Raw genomic sequence first — 21798 nt, 5'->3', positions numbered from 1 at the left:
ATCCCACAATAAATTAAGGCATGTTTTAAGCCTACAGCAAATATGCAGTCCTGCAATTATGTCGTTTTAATGTAGTCCACAATAATATAAAAAAGAGGAAAAATCGTGATATTACCGATTTAGAAAAGGGTTTCAGCTAGCTACCCTCAACGTCGGCTTATGGACGTGAGGGGGAAATTACCACAATATGTGATCGAAAATTATAAAATATCCCACCTAAATGAAGGAATGTTTTAAGCAAATAGAAAATATACCGTCTTGTAATTATGTAATTTTAATGTAGCCCAAAATTATATAAAAAGAGAGGAAAAAGAGTTAGGTTTAGGAAAATAATAAAAGTTCAAAATTCAAAGATGAGTGATTTGCACTCAAATCTATCGGACGACCCTCTCCGTTGTCAAGTGACGAATAGGGGGTACCCTCAACGTCGGCTTTGGACGTGAGGGGGAAATGACCAAACGGCATAGCCTATGCTGAGCCTATGTGACGAATAGGGGTGAGACCATGTTGCAAAGAAAGACGTGGTGCAGGCACGAAAAATACGTCCCTTTGAAATACATTAGATTGAAAGTCGTGCTGAGTGACACGAAAAAAAGAAGGAAATTCGTGCCTAGGGACACGAATCAATAGATTCATGTTGAGTAGCCTATACCGAATATAAAGTAATAAAAACGAGAATTAAAATCACCTGATTAAATGTTGTGTAATGTAGCCCTTAAAGTCTGCAAAATTAATAACAATTGAGAAAAAACTATAGCCTACTGTGCTCTCGAAAGAAAAACGTGGTGCAAGCACGAAAAATATGTCCCATTGAAATACATTAGATTGAAAGTCGTGCTGAGTGACACGAAAAAAGGAAGGAAATTCGTGCCTATGGACACGAATCAATTTGTGCTGAGTAGCGTACCGAATACAATACAACGAGGATTAAAATCTCCTGATTAAATGTTGAGTAATGTAGCCCTTAAAGTTTGCAAAAGGAATAGCCAAACATTTGAGAAAAAAACAATAGTGTGCTCTCGAAAGAAAGACGTGGTGCATACGCCCCATTGAAATACATTAGATTGAAAGTCGTGCTGAGTGACACGAAAAAAAGAAGGAAATTCGTGCCCATAGACACGAATCAATTTGTTTTTGAGTAACCTACCGAATACAATACAGAGATGATTAAAACCACCTGATTAAATGTTGTGTAATGTAGCCCTTAAAGTCTGCAAAATAATAACAATTGAGAAAAAACAATACTGTGCTCTCGAAAGAAAAACGTGGTGCAAGCACGAAAAATACGTCCAATTGAAATACATTAGATTGAAAGTCGTGCTGAGTGACACGAAAAAAGGAAGGAAATTCGTGCCTATGGACACGAATAAATTCGTGTTGAGTAGCCTACCGAATACAATACAACGAGGATTAAAATCTCCTGATTAAATGTTGAGTAATGTAGCCCTTTAAGTTTGCAAAAGGAATAGCCCAACATTTGAGAAAAAACAATTGTGTGTTCCCGAAAGAAAGACGTGCAAGCACGAAAAATACGTCCCATTGAAATACATTGAATGTCGTGCTGGGTGACACGAAAAAAAGAAGGATATTTGTGCCCTTGGACACGAATAAATAGATTAATGTTGAGTAGCCAACCGAATATAAAGCAATAAAAACGACGATTAAAATCTCTTGATTAAATATTGAGTAATGTAGCTCTTAAAGTTAGCAAAATGAATTACAATTGAGAAAAAACAATACTGTGCTCTCGAAAGAAAAACGTGGTGCAGGCACGAAAAATACGTCCCATTGAAATACATTAGATTGAAAGTCGTGCTGAGTGACACGAAAAAATAGGGAAAATCGTGTCCACGAACACGAATCAATAGATTAAATTTCGTGACTATGTCACGAACTGCCGTGAGACTGGGTTGGAATACATGGGCGTCAGTTTGGTTTGAAATGTGCTGGGGACAGAGACGCATTCGCATTTTCAGAAGGGCTGGGTACAATTTTTTTTTTTTTTTTCGCTTTCGCGCAGGTCATGTTTTGAAAGACGATGTCCTGTAGCTTACTAATGTAAATAAATAAAAATGTATTCAAAAATCTGCTTCACATTTTCAGCAGGGCTGCGGAGCGGCTGTGGGTTGACTCCACACGGTTCTCATGGGTTTTATAAGTCCTAACCATAGACTGTAAAAAAATATGGACGTAGTGTCCGTGACGTCACCCGTAGGTTTCTGAAGAGCATTTTTGAAGCCTAAAGTGGGCGGAGCCGTCCGTCGCCATCTTGGCCTTGCGTCACTCCCGGATAACAGAAAATAGGCAAACAGGCGGGGCGTGAGTGGAGCTGAGGAGCCAGCCTGGCCATAGATATGAGCCTGGCTATCTAAAATCACCTAGCTCGACGTGATCGAGTTAGCTGATGATGTAAAGCCAATTAAAAGTTCCTGTTTTTGCCCTTTGAAATATTATAATAGTTAAAATACATGGCTACAAGTGAGACTGTGTATTACTTCGAGAGTGTTTGTGTGTGACAGTGATTTATGTGCAGGGCCGGTTCTAGACATTTGGAGGCCCTAGGCAAAATTCATGTTGGAGGCCCCCCACCCCCAATAAAAAACACTTGAAACAAATATGATTCCTAACCTTTTTATTTATACAACATTTAATTTTAAATTTAGTATATTTTTACTTACACAGTACATAAGTTTGGACAAATTACTATTTTTAATGTTTTTGAAAGAAGTCTCTTATGCTCATCAAGCCTGGATTTATTTGATCAAAAATACAGAAAAATAATATAGTGAAATATTATTACAATTTAAAATAATGGTTTTCTATTTTACTATACTTTAAAATATATTTCTGCGATTCAAAGCTGAATTTAGTGTCACGTGATCCTTTAGAAAACTTTATAATATTCTGATTTATTATCAAATGTTAGAAATGGTGCTTAATTTTTATTTTATAACATGTGATACTTTTTTCAGGATTTTTTGATTATTAAAAAGTTGTTTTAAAAAAGTTTTCACTATCACTTTTATATATTTAACACATCCTCGCTGAATATTCCTGTTTTTTTCTGTATTTTGATCAAATAAATGCAGGCTTGTAGAGCATAATAAGAAACTTCTTTCAAAAACATTAAAGATAGTAATGGGTCCAGACTTTTTACTGGTAGCTACTACATCAAAATTTATCTAAGGTAATCTCTTTTTTGTTTAATGAAGATGTTATTGTTCTTGTTGTTATTTTTAGCTGTTTTATTCAGTTTATTCACAGTTCCAGAATCCCACTTCAGTAGATGAACATGAACCTGCTTTTATAATTGTTTTAGCTGCGTTATGGGCAGTATTTTTCCCTCCCATTTAATCAATATCTGCAGATATTGTCATATTATTAATATCAGTAATATGGTATTATGTATTGCATTGCTACCTTAAATATGCTATACACAAATCAAGTGGAAGAGAAAGATACGATCGCTACTGAGCAGGAAAAAAATTCTAATCTAATATTCGTATAGGCTATGATGTCAGGGTATTATCTAATCATCAGCATCAGAATATAGAAGATAGACCCATAGATATGAGATCCTTTATTTGAAACATTTAAAAATGTTGCAGTGTGTTGGTTTTTTAACTTTGAATACAAACGTCTTGTCTTTTACTTTTGTAGCTTTTTACTAGTCAGCTCCCAACGCGATGTTATTCGTTGTACGCGCAAATTCAAAGCGTCGCGTCTGGGCACGTTAGACGCTCGCGCTCTTTTAAACTCGTAGACTAGACAAACAAAGCGGTGAATGATTTTTCCAGAAATACGCTGATCTACAGTAGCCCACACGTTTATATTTAAAATACATTGCAATCACTCCAAAATCGATGACCTGCATTTCGAGCTGTGCTTCTTTGCGTGCCTATTTAGGCTTTTGCTTCGCACTCGCTGCACCTGATGGATGCGTTCGTTGACCGCCTCTGACGTCCCCTCGGACTTAACTGGCTGGCGCCTCTATATATACAGTCATGGGCTGGCGTTAATGTGACGTAATGTAACAGTCTATGGTTAAGATAAACATCGTCACTATTTTTAGTTAATTAATACATTTTGAAATAAATTGTAGATAGGACATTTGTACATTTTTTTTTTTTTTTTTGTCCCTCTGTCTGGGCCCCATCCCGCCAATCGGGCCCTAGGCACGTGCCTAGTTTGCCTTTGCGTTAATCCGGCTCTGTTTATGTGCATACATGTCAGTCACTCTTTCATGGTCCGTCAGCGCGGCATCGCTCAAGTTCGTTATTCAGTCCATTTTAAATTCTGATTTTGGCCGCCTCTCAAATGGGTTAAACCGTTAAACCATAGATATATTGCCTTTGAAGTGCAAGTAAATGCGCTAGAAAATCCGCGCTCATTCATGGATGTGCATTATTGCACGGACGGAGAAAGCGCCGACGCCTGCATGATTTCATCTGACGGTACATAAGTATATTATAATCTATCTGTTCCGTGAGAGCAGAACGAGCGAGCCTTTATTGACGTTTTAAATTTGAAAACCCCAAAAAGCAACGAAATTGTCAGACATCCATTAGTGCATGTTCACAAAGGAAAACAACTGAAATACAGCGCTGGTTGTTCTCTCAAACGATACTCGACGACAACGACTGAATCCAAAGACGTGGGCTTTGTACCCAAGTATTAAATTGTATGAAATAATCCCGAAAAAAGCACAAACACTGCAGAGAAGGCAAGTTCATCAGCTAACATTTGCTGAGGTGAAGTGACGGCTAGTAACAGCAGACAAACGGCTAGCATTGACATCAGCGGGAATCCACCTGTCACTCAAGTGGCCACACCCTTAAATTTAAATATTAATCAACTAAACGGATGAGTTATAAAAAAATTCACCCCCCTCACAGTTGTTATGAAGGGCAAAATTAGCTGTATAGACCAAAGCCACAGAGAGAACCAGGCTGTAAACATGTTTTTTTCTGCTGTAAAGTTGGTAATTTTAACATGAGGGAGATACAGATTTGACTCACTTCTGCAGCCAGGCCAAGCGGCCAGTTAATGAATTGCAGTTTAACTCACTTCCGTGTTGGTTTCAAGAGAGAGACGGGGAGGTTGCCGCTTGGTTGTAACATAGGGCTTTTGTGAGCAGTGTAAAACCGTTGTTGCAAGACATTTTTCACCTGTAACTTTAGCGTCTTGGTGACACGGCCCGATCAACGCTGAACGAGGGACACGCACTCGTTGGGAAGAGGAGTGTTAGCGACCACATTTGATTGTTTGTTTTTTTCCCTAGTATTAAATGTGAATGACAACTTTGACCATTCATTTTGTTATTGTCTTATGCATGACATAGGCTCCGCTTTAGTGATTATTTTACCTTCAAGCACTTAAGAGAAAGTGAACTGCAACCGGATTATGCAAACTGAGTATTAGCAATACACCCCTAATAATGACATTATGGCTTTAATGTTAGCTTATTTGAAAATAGCCCTACAGGTATATTGTTGGAATAGACTACTGTAGCTTATATAAGTTCCCTTGTCTCTTATTTTCTTTGTTTTATTGTGTTGCAGGTCATGGGAAGAGATTCTTTTGAACCCAATATCCTGAAATTAGCAACAAACTGAATACCAATCTCTGAAAAATATGCTTTAAAAGTGTAAGTATTGCCCTATTAAGCTCTACAATAAAATACAATTTTACACTAAATAGTCAAAATATCTGAATCAATCCGTGGCGGACAGCGTTGATATTGTGGTGGGCCACCACAAATTAATGAATGTATGGGAAACCCTGATGTGAGTATCCTTAGCAAGATATGTTTTAACTCTTGTGTCCACTATCTTGCAGACCACTGAGCCAACATACATCAGGTGCCTATGTTTTCGGGGACTGCCAGTCATCTTGGTGGATGATTCTTCTGCCTTCTTCAAGACATGCTCTGTAAGTTCATTTGTTTTTGTAAATGTTGCAGGTGCATGCTCCTTTTGTCTCATTTTTAGCTGTTAATGAACACTGCCATTCATTTTCAGAATAATTTGATCAGCATCAGTGTCTCCATTAAGTCTCTATTTTATGGCCAAACAAAGATAGTTTACCCACTTTCAGTCCCAGTCCTATTGAAAAAGTAAAAAATTGCTCCCAATAACTAAGGTTGTATGAATCCTTTTACAATTGCCCAATTAGTTTTTTGACTTTACTGTCACCAGTTGGAACTTGTGAAATTGTTTTTGGGTCTAAAACTCAAATGGGGAGTTCTGATTGCACTTGTTAGATTCTGGTTGCTCCAGTCATCAAATATCTTATTGTGTATGTTACTTTCAACTGGTGAAGTAAAAAAAAAAAAAAAATTAAGGTGAAAGGTACTGAGAGTCATAAAAAAAAATGTTTCAGCACGACTGTGACTGAAAGTGGGTAAACTCCATATTTTGGGCAAAAGTGTTGCAACCTGTACAGATCAGAATATGGCATTTGATAAAAATTCAAGACTGGTATCGTCCTTTTAATATAAATTACTTTCAGTGTGGTTTATATTGTACTGTACAATGCTTTTCATTATAAACAGTCACAGGTTATTTTTGGTGGACAAAACACCATTGTCTAACTGGCATGTTTATGTTCTCTCCTTGTCAAAACGTTTCTTTCACTGTTAGGATGTAACTGACAAGGACTCATACATTGATTACTCCAGTGGGAATTCTCTGCCTTGGTCAAGAAAATACCCAGCTCAACCCATCCAGAGTAGGGATCATCTTGGAAGGGTCTGTGGTAATGGATGAACTGGCCAACCTGCCTCAGGCCTTCTGTGTCCTTTTCGGACTGATCTATGCCCTGCATTTGTTGTGATAATGATGTACACATGCTTGAGCACAATAAGTGTTTTTGTTGGCATGATGGTGCTTTGTTTTATGCAATGTTCAGGGCATGCATGACACATTTTGCCACTGTTTCAGGCTTATGATTCAAGGTTGTTAAAGCAGGGGACAACAACCTGTAAGTTAATGCTGTTTTCAAATAAAACTGTAAAAAAATGACTTTTGTATTGCGTATTTGTCTTAATTTAAATGTTCTAGTTTAGCACATTCAATTAATACAAAGGTTTAGTTACTTTAACTTAAAATAGTAAGTGGAGTTCATGTGACAATACAATTAATATTACAAGAGATTGTAAGTGAAATCAACTTGGCATTCAGTGTTTTGAACTTAAAATAATAAGTCCACCCTTTCATGCATTTAAGTTAAATGCACTCAAGTTTTCATAACCCATTACTTAAAATTTTTAAGGCAACCGGTTTCCTCAAATTTTTTAAGTGAATTCAACTTATCCGGGCTTACAGTGAGGTGGAATATCAGGATAAAAACACCTACAGCTGTGTGCTGAACAATCATCAGCAACCAGACCACACATCTGGACATCAACACACTCTGTCACACATGTGCAGGTACCACGGCTCTGATGATATGTGATGTGTTTTTTTTCTCTCTCTTTCATAAAATGAAAGTTGCTGTTGATTCACACTTTGTGTGCCCCAAATAAATAGCCTATATTTTTCTTTTTTTCTTTCAACATCGCTGTTTTTTCCATATTTACAGTACCTGTGATTGTTCAGTTTGGAGTTCCTGAAACAGACTAATGTCAGCTCACTAAAATCACGATTTTATCATTGGTTATTTAGAAGTCCACTGCTGTGGATCTACTGAAGCTGTGATCCGATTGGTCATCTCTGCTGTGGTGGGCGTGGCTACTATCATTCTTCTGGTTTATGACATCAGATCCACAAGAGGAGGAGACTAATGGAAGATCAGTTGAAGAATCAACAGCTTATGAAAGTTTCTTATGAATGAGAACTCAGTGTGTCACAGATATGTCTTTAAATAACCACATTTGCGTAAAGAACCAAACATGTTTGTACGTTGCTAGAATTATCTGACTGTTGATCTATCAGAACCTGTAGAAATGACATCAACTGATCATCCATGTTCCTGAAACATTAGTGTGTGTTTGTTTTTAGTGTCCTTAGTTAGTGTCGAGGCTGGGTCCTCATTTTCTACAGCCGCTGGAAGTATAGAAGATCTCTTCAGTAAACTGTGAACGAATTGAACTTCAAAGAGGAACTATTATGCTTTTTTACATGATCAGCTTTCATTCAGCTTCATTTTTTGGGGGGATTTTACTATTTTAAACTACAATTTTAAAATTGTTGGCGTAATAATTTATTTAATAATCCCTCTGATTTAACAATATCCTCTTTACAGTATTATCCCTAATCATATTTTTTCTACAGTTGGTTACAGTTGAATTTTCTCTTTGTAATTACAGTCACAAGGAAAATAAGCAAACTGAGTAAAAACTAAGTAAAACGAAATAGAAATAGTATGTTGTACTGACAAATGCTTAGTTAGTGGAGTTTACTTTCATTAGAGTTCAAGTAACTAAAAAAATACAGATAGCCTACTTGATCATTTATATTCCTCTAGGATTTCTTGATAGGATATAGTTACTCAGAATTACTATTTTTAACAACTAAATAATTTAAAGTAAAACGATAACCTAGTAAAACAACAAATGTGTACTACTGTGTATTATGCTGACTACCAGAGTGCACATCGACATGCATAAATTAAGCAATTGCTTTGTTTTTACTATTTTTTGGCTTTTTTTTTTTTGGCTTTTTTTTTTTAGATGTCTTGTGTCAGTAGTAGCCTACAACAAAGTCAGAAATTTGTTTTATTTAAATTAATTTAGTCTTATTAAAAGTAATTTAATTGTTACCATTTGTTGTGTTTTACAGACATGACATTCAGGTTTGAAACAAATAATTTGCAAAGGTTTCGTAACTTCACGACTGTCAGTTGCCTTCTATCCAACAATGTCAATAAAGAGTCATTTCTGAATAATCAACCAATTTATTTTTTAAACCGGATTCTGTTTCATATTTTCCATAATGTAAATTGGAGCAAATCTTGAAACATTTAATTTCCTGGTTAGGACACTAGGTGGCGCTTTAGTGGTATACAATTACAATATGCGTACTCATCCGTCTAGTGGTCAAATGCTGTTATTACAGTTTCATTTGTTTATAGTTTCACATCATCTGCTTTGGGTTCCACTTCCAGTACACGAAGCAGAGGAAGGTATGAGGTGGTAGACAAAATATATCGCGTATGAACCTATGTTTAAGATAAGATACAGAAGCATAAGTTGGAAACATGAAGTTGTATGTTGAATATTTCCACTTGATAAGACCGTCATCCTTCCGTTCAGACCAAAAGGCGGTCCGTTGCTCGATGACGTGTAAGGAAAAACATTACCGCTTTACAGTTGTTCATTTGTTCAACGCAAAATTCTCCTAGCAGCCGAGTCACAGGGGATAAAGACTCCTCTAGCACTTGAATTGTGCTAATAATACTGTAATATACAGTTATAAACAAAGAAGGTAATTAGGCGCGTTTTTCATCCATCTGCTGCTTGTTGTACATCTCCCTGGTAACAGAGCCATGTTCGCGTGGTGTCGTCCAATGATTTTCAACGTTGTAAATTTGACTTAAACTGATTTTATATTACACTTTTCTTAGTAGATGTAGGAAATTACGATCCCGAATAGTGTTCTGAGAAACTATAAGGTTGTAAATAGCATTGCAAAGAAAGTCATAGTCCTGTGGTCCAGACTCGATTGATTTCTGGGCTCATTTGGACAAGTAGCCGAAACATCCACCGAGTGTTAAACACCACACTGAACTCCTTATCCGCACTAACGTCACTAAAACAGCTCAGAATACATTGGCAGGTGAAGATCTACACCAACCTGTCTCTCACAAGTCTGTGTCCAGAGTTTGACGCAAACAGGATCATAAAGGTAAGATTTGTGTTTCCATACATTGTTTATTTAGTGATCACTTATACACATTCATGCGGTTCAGAAATTATGAATCTGCACTACATCTGTCATAAATACTAAATGTATAAATTATAAAGACACATTTTGGTTAAATTGTTTATTTTATTTGAGTTTTACTTTCACTTTCGCTATTGTGATGGTAAACTGAAAAATGTGCTTCATTCGAGATATGTTTTGCTTCGGATGACAATAACGCAGCGTTCACCAATAATGTGTTTGTGGATTATGAGCATGTGCATTGAAAAGCAAATGCATGGCTTATAAGTAATTGTTACAAATAATATAAATGTAACTATTACTTTTCTTATAATGCAGTATAGATCTTAATGACTATTTATAAATATATTTATACAGTAGTAATACTCATTTATAAATAAGTATAAATGGAGCTATAATTCATTATAAGCATGGACTTCACAGAAAGTGTTACCATGTGTTTTTAACTGTAAAATACAAGTTTTAACATCTACCTCCATTAATACTCAGTCTATAATGTAGTCCTAAAGTCCCAGAATGCATTGTGTTGCTGACGTCACACTGAACGCAGTGAGATTGTTTAGAAATCAGGAACGGTGATAAAGTTTAAATCCAGACTGGCTGCCGCACTTCCCATAAGGTTTACGCATTAGGTCACATTCAACTACATGAGCGTTTACAGTACAAAAGCAATCTGGCTGAATATGTTTTTCGTCTACCTCTGGAAGTGGTTGAAAGTGGGCAAGCTCAAAATGTTTTAGACCCCGTTTACACCTGTATTTAGTGTCATCCACTTGTAATCCGAACGATCAAAATGCATAGGTGTAAACAGGGCCTGAGATGAAGTGAAGCTTTACCTGCAAACCTAGAAATATACTCTATTGTGTGAGCTATAAAACAAAAAGTCTAGTTAAGTTGATATACTACTCTACAGCAACTGCAGTTGAAACCATTTTTAGACCATTTGTTCAGATTTTTTCCTTTCGATCAACCCATTTTTTAAAGATTTGATTTTAAGATTGAAGGCCGTTAAATAGAGTATTGTTTTTTGGAGGCATGGGTGTATAAGGTCATATAGAGATGCAAATGCCCTCTAATATCAATCTCAATACTTTAATCACAAATGATATATTTTATGTAGTTGTTTTGTGTAGAGCAGAAGATGGATTGTGAACTTCAAGTGAGCAGGAATTGAGAAAAAAAGCCCACCTTTCAACCACATCCAATTCCTGCGAACTCACAAAAATACAAAATTCACACCTCACATATTTGCTAATGCGCCTCTAACATTAACGTCCAGTAATAGACACACACTCTTGCAAAAGTTGTTTGTGACCATCACATCAAACCACATTTCTTTCCGATCTGAAGAAAGAAGACCACCACCACAGTCTTCAGTCTGACTCACACGCTGAGCTGCTGGAGTGTTTTAATTGCATGCATTTACTGAGTTGCATTCAAGACAAAAACATTGTAATATGAGATTTAAATATAATCATACAAGAGCATATTATTCTGTTTTGATATTCAGACATGTGACTAATGTTGTGCGCTTGACAAAATTACCATGAATTACAGTTACAATTACAAATGCATTTAATGCTGCATGATCAGTTCTGTGTATGATGATGCTTGCCCTTGTGAATTGTATTAGAACAAATCACACATTAATAGTTGTCATTTTATGAAAAAGTTTGAACAAATTGCAAAAAAAAAACAAAAAACAAATGTAATGTGATATCACCATGAAAATAACTGAGTTGATTACTTACATCAAGACAAACAAAAAATGTATAACAAGTTTTTTGAAATTGTTTGTTAACATGGACAAACGGTGCATAATCTAATTACGTATGTGCTAATTTGCATAAATACCACAACAGATCTAAACATTGGGTATAGCCATGTGAAAGTATCTTGTTGAATCTTGTTGACATAAGAGTAAAATACTTAGGCTAATGTTAAAGGTACAATATGTAAGAATTTTGCATTAAAATATCCCATAATCTCAAGGCCAGTGTTATATATTTTGTCAAGTTGATTACTTACAATATCCCAAATGTTTCCAACTATTTTTAAATCGTGAGAAAATTGCGATTTTAACCAAGGAAACGGGGCGTTAGAGCAGGGGGGAGCTGGGAGTCGCCAGTCAATTGCGTCATATCCGCTTTACCCTCGGTTTCCGCTCGTACTGCGTGAAGTCCTAGACAAATGCGGAAGTTGTAGTTGTAGCGTCTATCAAGCAACACACGTTAGCTTGTTTCTTGCAGTCGTTATGGAACACAATTATTCTTTACCGATTGCAGCTGGATCTGTCGACAAAGCATGCTTAATTTTATATTTTCCAAATGTAGCATTCGGTAATAGTTATGTTTATGTAAGGGAAGTATTATTTTTTTAGGTTTGTGTTTAGTTTATTGACATTGTTTATCATGTCTGGTGTTTATGGCCATGTAAATAAATTTAGCATGTGTTATACATAAAGATAAATCAGTATTTTGGCAAATGATGTGGGTATGTTCGAATGTACTTTTACAACAATTGTTTAGAACACGTAAAACTGCGCCGCATTATCACAACAATGAATTCGACATACAGTAACATCTATGATAACCAATTTAGTATTAAACCTTACTTTTCTTGCGGTTAATTCATTTTAATGAAATAAAAGTATGATGAGGTTCAAGAGTCAGGAAGGAAGAAGACAGGGTCGGCGTGACTGGGACTCGTACTTTATTAAAATAAAGCAAAACAAACAAAAGTAGTGCACAACGCGCATTCACCGAGGCAACCGCGACGGCACAAAACAGTTAAAAAACGAGAGCTCGGATCCACCGGTTTTCTTTCTCTGCGTCCAATTTTCTCTTCAGTCTCTCTCTCGTTCCAGCGCCCGGCTTATAAGCGGTCTCTCCACGCGGATCACAGCAATAAGACACAGGTGTTCGTCATTTGCACTTGACCTACTTGCGTCCCGCTCGTCTCTTCTCTCTCTCATTACAGACCGCGCTGAACCATGCCCCCCTCGCCACAAAAAGCATGTCATTATAAAAATAGAACTTAGCCTCATCCATGAGCATTATTTTTCGATTCCCGTCTGACTGATTTACATCCACGGTGGAGTTGAAAACGACAGTTCCCATCATTCCAAGCTCCTTCACATCGTCATCAAGCTACGCCGTTGTTGTTGTTTGGAATGTAGCGCCCTCTAGAGGCCAAAAATTATTGCATATTGTACCTTTAAGGTCTGAATGGAACCCATTTAGGCTACCCATGAGCACTGATACATATAGGCAGGAAGAAGTACTTTAGAAACCAGCCTTTATTAATTTTTATTGCAGAGATGGGGTTTGGGGCTGGGTCTATGGGACTGTTTCTGGGGGATGAGTCTGAGGGAAGAACAGGAGACAATGGTAAGGAGAATGCAGAAGACAAAAGGTAGGTAAAATAAAAAGTGAACCCCCAGAATTAGCACATATGCAATTAGATTATGCACCATTTGTCCATGTTAACAAACAATTAAAAAAAACTTGTAATACATTTTTTGTTTGTCTTGATGTAAGTAATAGGCCTATGTCACGAAAAAACTGAAGACCGGAAGAACGTCTTTTAGTAGGGATACGGCTCCCGGTTAGCTTTTTACAATGGCGGAGTCCGATAGATACCGCTGGACCAAATCTCTCCGCAACCTGCCTAAATGAAAACTCTCAAGTGGAAAAGCGTGAAAGCTGAGGTATGGCTGTCTACGTCCTGACGCAGAGCAACCCAGTACACTACAACAACAGCTGCGCGTGTTGGCCAGTAAGGTAAACGTTTCTATGGTAACAGCGAGTTGGACCAATCAGCAGACGTTGCTGCTACGCTTAGGATTGTGGGTAGTGTAGTTTTTTGTCATAAGATCGCGGATAAAACCTGTTTTTCTTAAAACAAGGTTGATTTCATACGAACTTATAGCTTCTACAGGAGCAAAAACCTTCGTTTCACAACCTCATAGCTTGTGGTCAGTCTACCTCGGATGGTTAGACATTATGGCTGATAATCTAAATCCTTATGGAGAAATACTGTTGACCGGAGGTTCTGAATCCCTACTCCGCGTTCCGGAAGCAGGAAGTGTGACATAGGCCTATCAGCTCAGTAATTTTCATGGTGATATCTAAAGGTTTAAATTTTTACCCTATTCACGTGAGTAAAAGAATGAATAGGCGTATGAATAGGATATATTTGGGTCTTTTTCGGAACTTTCCCCTAATGGGATTCTTCGGGGCGTTTTTTTTCCTTACTCAGGACATATGGAGGATATAGGGTGACCACCTGCTAATAAGCCCAAGGGGGGACAAGGGGTATGTTTCTGAGGGACAATGTGGGACATTGCCTGGCGCGGCGGTGCCCCACTGGCAGACTCACTGATAGTGGTTTACCCATTTCTAGCACATACCACCTTACATGGTATATTAATAATGCCCTATTCTCCTAAATGTGTAATTGCTGATCTATGCTCATGAATAGGCCAACCAATGTGTATTTTTTTTTTCTAAATAAAGACTCATAATATTTTGAACATTCAATGAATTGACAGATGTACTTCCACTTAAGATTTACTATTTAATTTTATTTATTTATCATTACAATTTATTTACTTGAAATAAATTATAATATAAAATTATGGGATTACCAGGAATTGTAGTTGCTCAACACCACAGGAACAGTAAAAAAAAAAAAAAGTATTTTAAAAAAAAAATACGATTGACATCGTATTCCCCTCCATATCCGATTGAGAAGGACGTTTTGCAAAGGTCACAAAAAGCCCTCTCGGTATCCCCCTCAACACCTTTCAGTCACAAATATTCATTTCCCCATTCTTTCCCCATTCTTTCTTGTACCCACACCTTCTCTTTTTAATTGATGATGGCGTTGCCTCTCAGATTTTTCGAATTGGAAAGCGCGCATCTAAAAGTTCCTTCCTTCCCAGTGTGTCTGGTATGCGCGTGCGTGCGCTGTCATGACAACAACGAAAAAGTTGACAACAACCTAGTCAGCAGTTCAACTGAGGGGTTTGTGTGGCAACAATAGTGTGCTGAAATGTCAAGTAATGTTCGTTTGTCTGCTTGGGGCTCGAGTATATAGAGCGACCAACTTTTTTTTGAGCAAGCATAGATTATGCGCGACACGGTCTCAATTTGCGGGACGCGTGAATTGGGCTTCAAACGCTGTGCGCGCACGCGCTACGCGGGACGGGTGGTCACCCTAGGAGGATACAAAATCAGTTGAGTTTACTTCTGTTGCAATTTGTTCAAGGTTGACCCCCATTTTGGCTTAAAATGACTGGACTATAATAAGATCACAGTAAACTGACTAGCCTATTACTTAGAAAACAGCTAGTAACACTTTATTTGTATAGTCTGCTTTAGACATTCTAATAACTATAAGTAACTTTACAACTACATGTCAACTAACTGTCATTAGAGTAATTGTAGACTCTCTGCTTAATATCTGCTAACACTTACACAGATGATGATGGTCCTCCAACAGACATTCTACTGACTAAGTAACTACATGTCATCTTATTCTACTAACCCGAACCTAACAGTCTACTGATACTCTAATGAGAGTTAGGCCCTGTCCCAAAAGGCACCCTAACCACTTAATCTTTCGTCATGGGGTGTCCTACGGTCTCATGGACTCGGCAGCCATTGTAAGTCCACAAGACCAAAAGTGCGTATGAAGTGTGCCATTTGGGACAGGGCCTTAGTTGACGTAGTTGCAAAGTTACTTAAAGTTAGTAGAATGTCTAAAGTGGACAATTGAAATAAAGTGTTACCAAACATCACATAACACAAATAGGGCCTGATAGAAATTTAAGAATTGATTAAATAATCTATTGATTCTCTAGAACAGAAGTTTTCACAATGGACCCGAAGAAACTATTATTACAGTGTCATTTTAATGAACCTTATCTGTCGACTTGATGTTGTTGAATAACGTTCAGCTTTGTCCAAGCACTTTGTCCGAAACTCAGCTCTACAGGGACATAGGAACATCATTATTGAAAAAAGAAGAGAGCTACAATGAGTTTGATCAACAACTCATGGTGACGCCTGCATACACCACCTCATCCTTCTCTTTAAACCTCTGTAAGAAATAATAAAGACAGAAGATGTTTGATTATTATTTTCCTCATCTATTTACACTCTTAAAAATGCTGGGTTGTTTCAATCCAACTTTGGGTCACATATGGACCAACCCAAACATTTGGTTTGACCCAAATTTGGATTGAAACAATCCAGCTTTTTTTTTTTTTTTACAGTCTATCTGTTTTTTATTCATTAACATTCTACGCTTTCTTATAAATGCATATAATGACACTGAACTTGAGACAACAAAATGGAAAGCAGAAAGCACACAACACACAGTCATTAGTTATCTTACCCTTTTATGTGAATTTTGCTTGCGGTGTGTTGGTTTAGCATATATTACCTCTTCTTTGTGGGTTTGAACTATTAACACAATAATAAAAAATATGCATCATTGGGAAATGTATGCATGGACCATGTTATCAATGATCAGTCTTTATTAGAAATATATGTGATTTTTCACAAAATGTAGATGTTTTGTCTATTTTTTCACTGCAACAATAGGTAACTTGCCCCCTTCGGCTGTTTTTCTCATTCTCTTGCAGATGCAGAAGATCCCAAGCACAGCAACAATCAACAGAGACCCAGAAGCAGCAGTCGAGATCAACACTGGATTTACACGCGTAATGCCTGCAGAGAAACATTAATGTAAGTCAAGTCTGATCGATGTATAGTAGGCTATACGTGTCATGGAAAAAAAAACTATCAAGGGATCCTTTCAGTTGGCACATTATTATAGTAAATGGTCATTTCTTTGTTTCAAACTTGGTTTATTCAAACAGGCCTACATTAAATAGGCCTATTAAAGATACTGATACTTGCGTTTCAGATCGTTAAAATAGGGCCCTTTATATCACTTTCTTCAACAGTTTATTAACATTTACGAAATAGGAATTTATTACATAAGGGCAGATATTGTAATCTCACTGAGGTCACGCACCTGCACAAAGATGGTGGCTTAGAAGTGAGGCAGTATTTTCTGATTTACAAAAACATCTTCCTCAAAGAAATCTGCCCTTATGTTGAGGTTTGATTATTTAAGTAATTCATATCAACACTTAATAAAGCAAGATGCCCTTGTGGAATGTAAAAATCTATGGATTATTTAAACTGTTAATGCAAAACGTGACAGTGGGAGGTTAATTTATGCTTGCCTCAGGTGGTTTTACAAAAAAAAAAAAGAGGAATAGGATGCGCTGTTGTATGCATGCTCACAAACTTTTGCACCCTCTTTTACTCATCGATCACATACACAGTGAAAAGTTTAAGAAGTCTCACGTCGCTATTTTCTCAAAATTAGCAATTTTTTTTATTTTTATTAACAGTTAAACATCAGGGTTACAGGTAACAGGGTTAAACATTTTGTGTTTACAGTTTTGAAATGTGAAAGCAGTTGAAATGCATTTGACACTCCCAAGACTTTACAGTGTGAATGTGGTATTCAAAGTGCTTTTAATTTGAAATGATAGCATGTTAGCATTAAAAGCATATGAACCCAACCTCCCTGCAAATCACCCTCCAAAGCCACACTTCCTCCAAAACACATGAATGCGCGCAGACCGGAAGCGAAACCACCAGAGACTTGCAAAAAAATAGAAAAAAGAAAAAAAAAAAAGAAAATTAAGGCTGGAATACGTGACACAACTTCTGAAAATCTGAACAGATTTTAAAACGCTATAGGTATCATACACTTGCTGACTTTGTAAATGCTTACAGAGAATATCGGAACATCAAACACTAATCAACTGAGAACCATAAAGTACCAGTCTCAAGCAGAAATGGACATATACGGATGTAAACATCTAAAATTGGCTCAAAATATCCTACATGTTTATCCTCTAGCTGGATATAAAAATCTGAAAACTCTGACAACTAATGTTGACTCCTGCAGACTGCAAACATTTAGACAAAAGTTGTTTAGTGTATTTTTAGTTTAGTGCCCAATCAGAATCATCAACAACATTATGGTTCAAATAATATTAACAAGAGAACTGCATTAGTTTTGAGTTTTTATGGAGCCCCTAAAGGGACATGGTGATGAAAAAAAGAAAAATGAGGTGGAAGGAAAACATTTTTCAAATCTTTTGCGTTCTCTTGCAAAACCTATTATGAGTTCGGACAAATACTTCCTGTTTAATGTCCCGCTGGCAGTGTTTCAGACCTCCGTAGGTGAATATTTCTTAGATATGATACATAGATACAACAGCGTTTCAATATAAAAGAAATGCGGTCAGGGCTTAACTCAAGGAGTTCAGTGAAGTTGTCAAAATATTCACAGATTCAAAGTTCCCAGATCAATAACACATGAACTAAACGTTGTTAAAACACAAATGACACAGTTTTCCAATGCTTAGATAACGAACCCAATTTGAAGTACAAATAAATGTTCAGTGATATCTTCTAAAGATTTTTTAATTTTGGTGCATCATTTTCTCTATATAGTGTTTATATGGCAACTAGTAAATACATCAAGTTTCATCATGCTGGCATGTGTGGGAAGTTTTAAACCATGAGTGTTACAACTAGTCCCGCATTAGCTTGTGTCCCCTATAGTACACAGGGTTAATTACGCTTCTCTACTCACCATAGATAGTAACATTGTATCTGTATTCTTTCACTATTTTGTTACTGATGGTTATCAGATAAAGTCCAGAGTCTTCAGTTTTGGTGTTTGTGATGGTCAGAGATCCAGTTTGATCGTCCAGCTTCAGTCTGTCTCTGAATCTCCCATCAGGAACAACAGATGTATTGAATATTCCAGCCGCTGCGTTGATTTCAGCTATCAGAGACTTCTGAACTCCAAACTCCCATTTTATAAGATCGTCTTTCTGTATTTCAGTAAGATTAGTGTGTAAAGTGACAGAATCTCCCTCCATTATGGATACCGTCTTCATGGCACCACAAAACACTGGGAAACAGAGACATTGTACATTACCGTAAGATATTCAGTGTGCCAAAACAAGTTGGTTTAACCAAGCTTAAACTAAAACACATTTTGAAATTACAAACTTTGTAAATACACTTGCGGCTTTGTAAAAAGTTTAAACATTGAAGTTAATTAAGCTTTTGAAATAAAAAAGGCAGTAAAATTGTATAAAATGGCACAAAAAAAAAAGAAAGAAAAAAGACAGCAATAGGTACGAGGCCAAGCACAATGGCTGCAGATCTGTTTAAAGTAAATTTAATAGGAAATAAAGTATCTTCTGATTATTTTAGGAAAGCATAAGTAGAATTATAATGTAATACAATTGGTTAGAACTACTAGATCTCTCTGATATAAGTCTGCTAGAATTGAAGTTAAAATCATGTTTTTAACTTACCGACCAGACGCCAAAAGCACAAAGTGCAAAAAACAAATGTGTGAGACATTTTCTTTCACAGATCAGGGGTCTGAAATAGTAGCACTCAAGACATGTGATGAACCTGAGAACATCTGTGGTCTGCTTTACTGCAAAGAAAGGAAAGTCTGTGTAAAGAATCTCTTTGAAATCTGTACTTGTGTGTGTGTATGTGTTGGGGATGTTGTCCAATTCCGGAGAGTTTTTTTTTTTTCTGTAAACCACAGTGTTGTGTACCATTGCTTAAATGAGACCACATTATACACTCTTTCTCAGACTGGATGAATTTAGTAATTTAGTCTAGGAAGAAATGCTATAGCTTATTTTTTATCTCCAAACAGGGAAGTTCCAGATGTGCCAGTTATATTTATACTTCTACCTGGATTACTGCATAAATCTTCTTCTGTCACAACAATAACCAACACATAGTTACAAAACACACTCTCTCAATAATTTTATAATTTCCATCTGGTCTGAATATTTTGCTTATGGACACATCCAGGTGCCATTTTTCAGAAATGTTTTTTTCTCTTTGCAGGACATCCATGTTTAGGGCAGTGTAGATCTTTCTATATATAGCAGACTGTGACAAACACTCATCTGAAGACTTCTTTCTTACTTACACGTATTAGCATTTACTACACTACATTTTCAACCCTTTGTACAATGATTATAAGTAGTGGTAGTAGTATTGACAGATTGAAATTTGGGAGAACTGTTGGAGATCTCTGACCTGCAGCTACACTCTCAGCCACTTGAAGTGGTGGGCGTGCCAAAGTTAGGGGCGTGCCAAAGGTTTTTCATTGGTGAAAGGAGCTTCTTGTTGACAACTGCATTGGCCAATCAGCGTTGAACATTCATATACGTCATTCCTTTAAACTGAAACTTGATGGCAATCAGAGTTTCCTTTAAACTGAATTCCTTAAAACTGAAACTTGATGGCAATCAGACGTGGTGTGATGTTGTGTGTGATGATTCAAATTATGGCTGTCAATTTTACGCATTAATTTGGTGAAATGAATTAGCCTATCAAAAAAACAAAAACGTTATAATGATTAATGTATAAAATTTTCTTTAACGCAAGTGAGCCAATGATGAATATTTTTTAATTACAATTTTAATGTATTATTTTGTTTGGTTTATCTTGCAGCTTTAGTCATTATTATGTTGTTGATGCACATGTTACAGTGAGACAAAAACAGACTTTGTATTTGTAAAGTTTATTCTTTATAGTTGTCATTTTTGTGAATGAATGAATGAATGAATAGAGTATGGGTTACATGAACATAAGCCCTTGGCAAATTAATCAATGTTTTATTGGATAGAATTGTGCATGTATAAACAGTTCTTTATTACTCATATCAAATAGCAACCTGTGCAGCCTATTTATAAATCTCTGCATGGTTTATGATCAACCAAATATTTGTCCTTATCAGGCAAAACTTTGATGATTTTAGTTTACGTGCACTTTTACTGAGAAAACCATACAATTGTAAATCATTGTTGTATTATAAGTGAAAATTACTGCTTCTATAACATATTTTTGCTATCATGTGATATCAAATGTCATGTGCAATCAAAGGCAGACATTACAATTTAAATTCAAACTTATAGAAAGCTAATGCAACTCTAACAGAGTCATTTTAAGAGACATTTGTATGCTTCCAAATAATAATAGATTATTTTTTTGTTTGATGATTTGATCATTTCTATTTGTGGTGTTATGGTAATTTACTGCCCCCTAGTGAGGGATAAATAGTACCGGCATCACTCGGAGATGCTTCAGAGCTGAGGGGTTGGAAGACGACGATCTCTCATTCCAGTCACTTTCTGTTTGAGCAAAAGACAGAGCAAAAAGCAATTTTCATTGCTATTAGGAGTGATCTTGGAGTGAATATTAATTGCTTTGTTGCTATTTTGCAAAGAATGTGCAGCATTTGGCGATGAGAGCAAGTTCCCAGCACCGGGTCTTTTCGTCCGTGTATTCCTGGATGCTGTCGTTTACTGACCTCATCTGATGGCCATGATCGCTGTCTCACATGCCTGGGCAAACAACAAGCTGAGTTCGTGGATGGTGAATGCCCTAACTACGAGAGCATGTCCATGTTGTGGTCTGGTTAGTCTTGCGTAGCCAGAACTTCAGACTGACGGCAGAAGGTCTGGACTCTATCTCAGATTTTCTTGGCCAAGGAGGAAGAGGAAAGTTTGACTGTAACGCAACAAGTCACAGTGTAACAGCTTTCCATTAAGCCGCTGTGGTATAGGAGTGAGCAAGTAATTAACGCGTATAAACTCCATGAACACCGATTTAAGATGCAACAAATGTCTTTTATTTATTGTGCTCTAATTCATAAACGTTACTTCCAATTTGCTTCTTGTGGTGTCTCATTCTTTGTTGTTCAAAGTCCATACCTTTCAAAAACAGCACATGGACATTGTCCATATTCCATATGTCCTTGAACATCACTC

General features: G+C 36.7%; 1 long non-coding RNA gene across 1 annotated transcript; it reads left to right on the top strand.

The window, feature by feature from the left end:
• Positions 1-9103: 9103 nt before the first annotated feature.
• Positions 9104-21700, top strand: LOC308701549. The gene is made up of 3 exons (XR_014031469.1): positions 9104-9845; positions 16537-16639; positions 19868-21700. It is a non-coding gene; the product is annotated as an uncharacterized lncRNA (long non-coding RNA).
• The last annotated feature ends 98 nt before the right edge of the window (positions 21701-21798 follow it).

The sequence above is a fragment of the Scardinius erythrophthalmus genome, assembly GCF_964197995.2.
Source record: "Scardinius erythrophthalmus genome assembly, chromosome: 14".
Lineage (NCBI taxonomy): Eukaryota > Metazoa > Chordata > Actinopteri > Cypriniformes > Leuciscidae > Scardinius > Scardinius erythrophthalmus.
The sequence above is the reverse complement of the archived record's forward strand: the minus strand, read 5'-3'. Positions and strand labels throughout refer to the sequence as shown.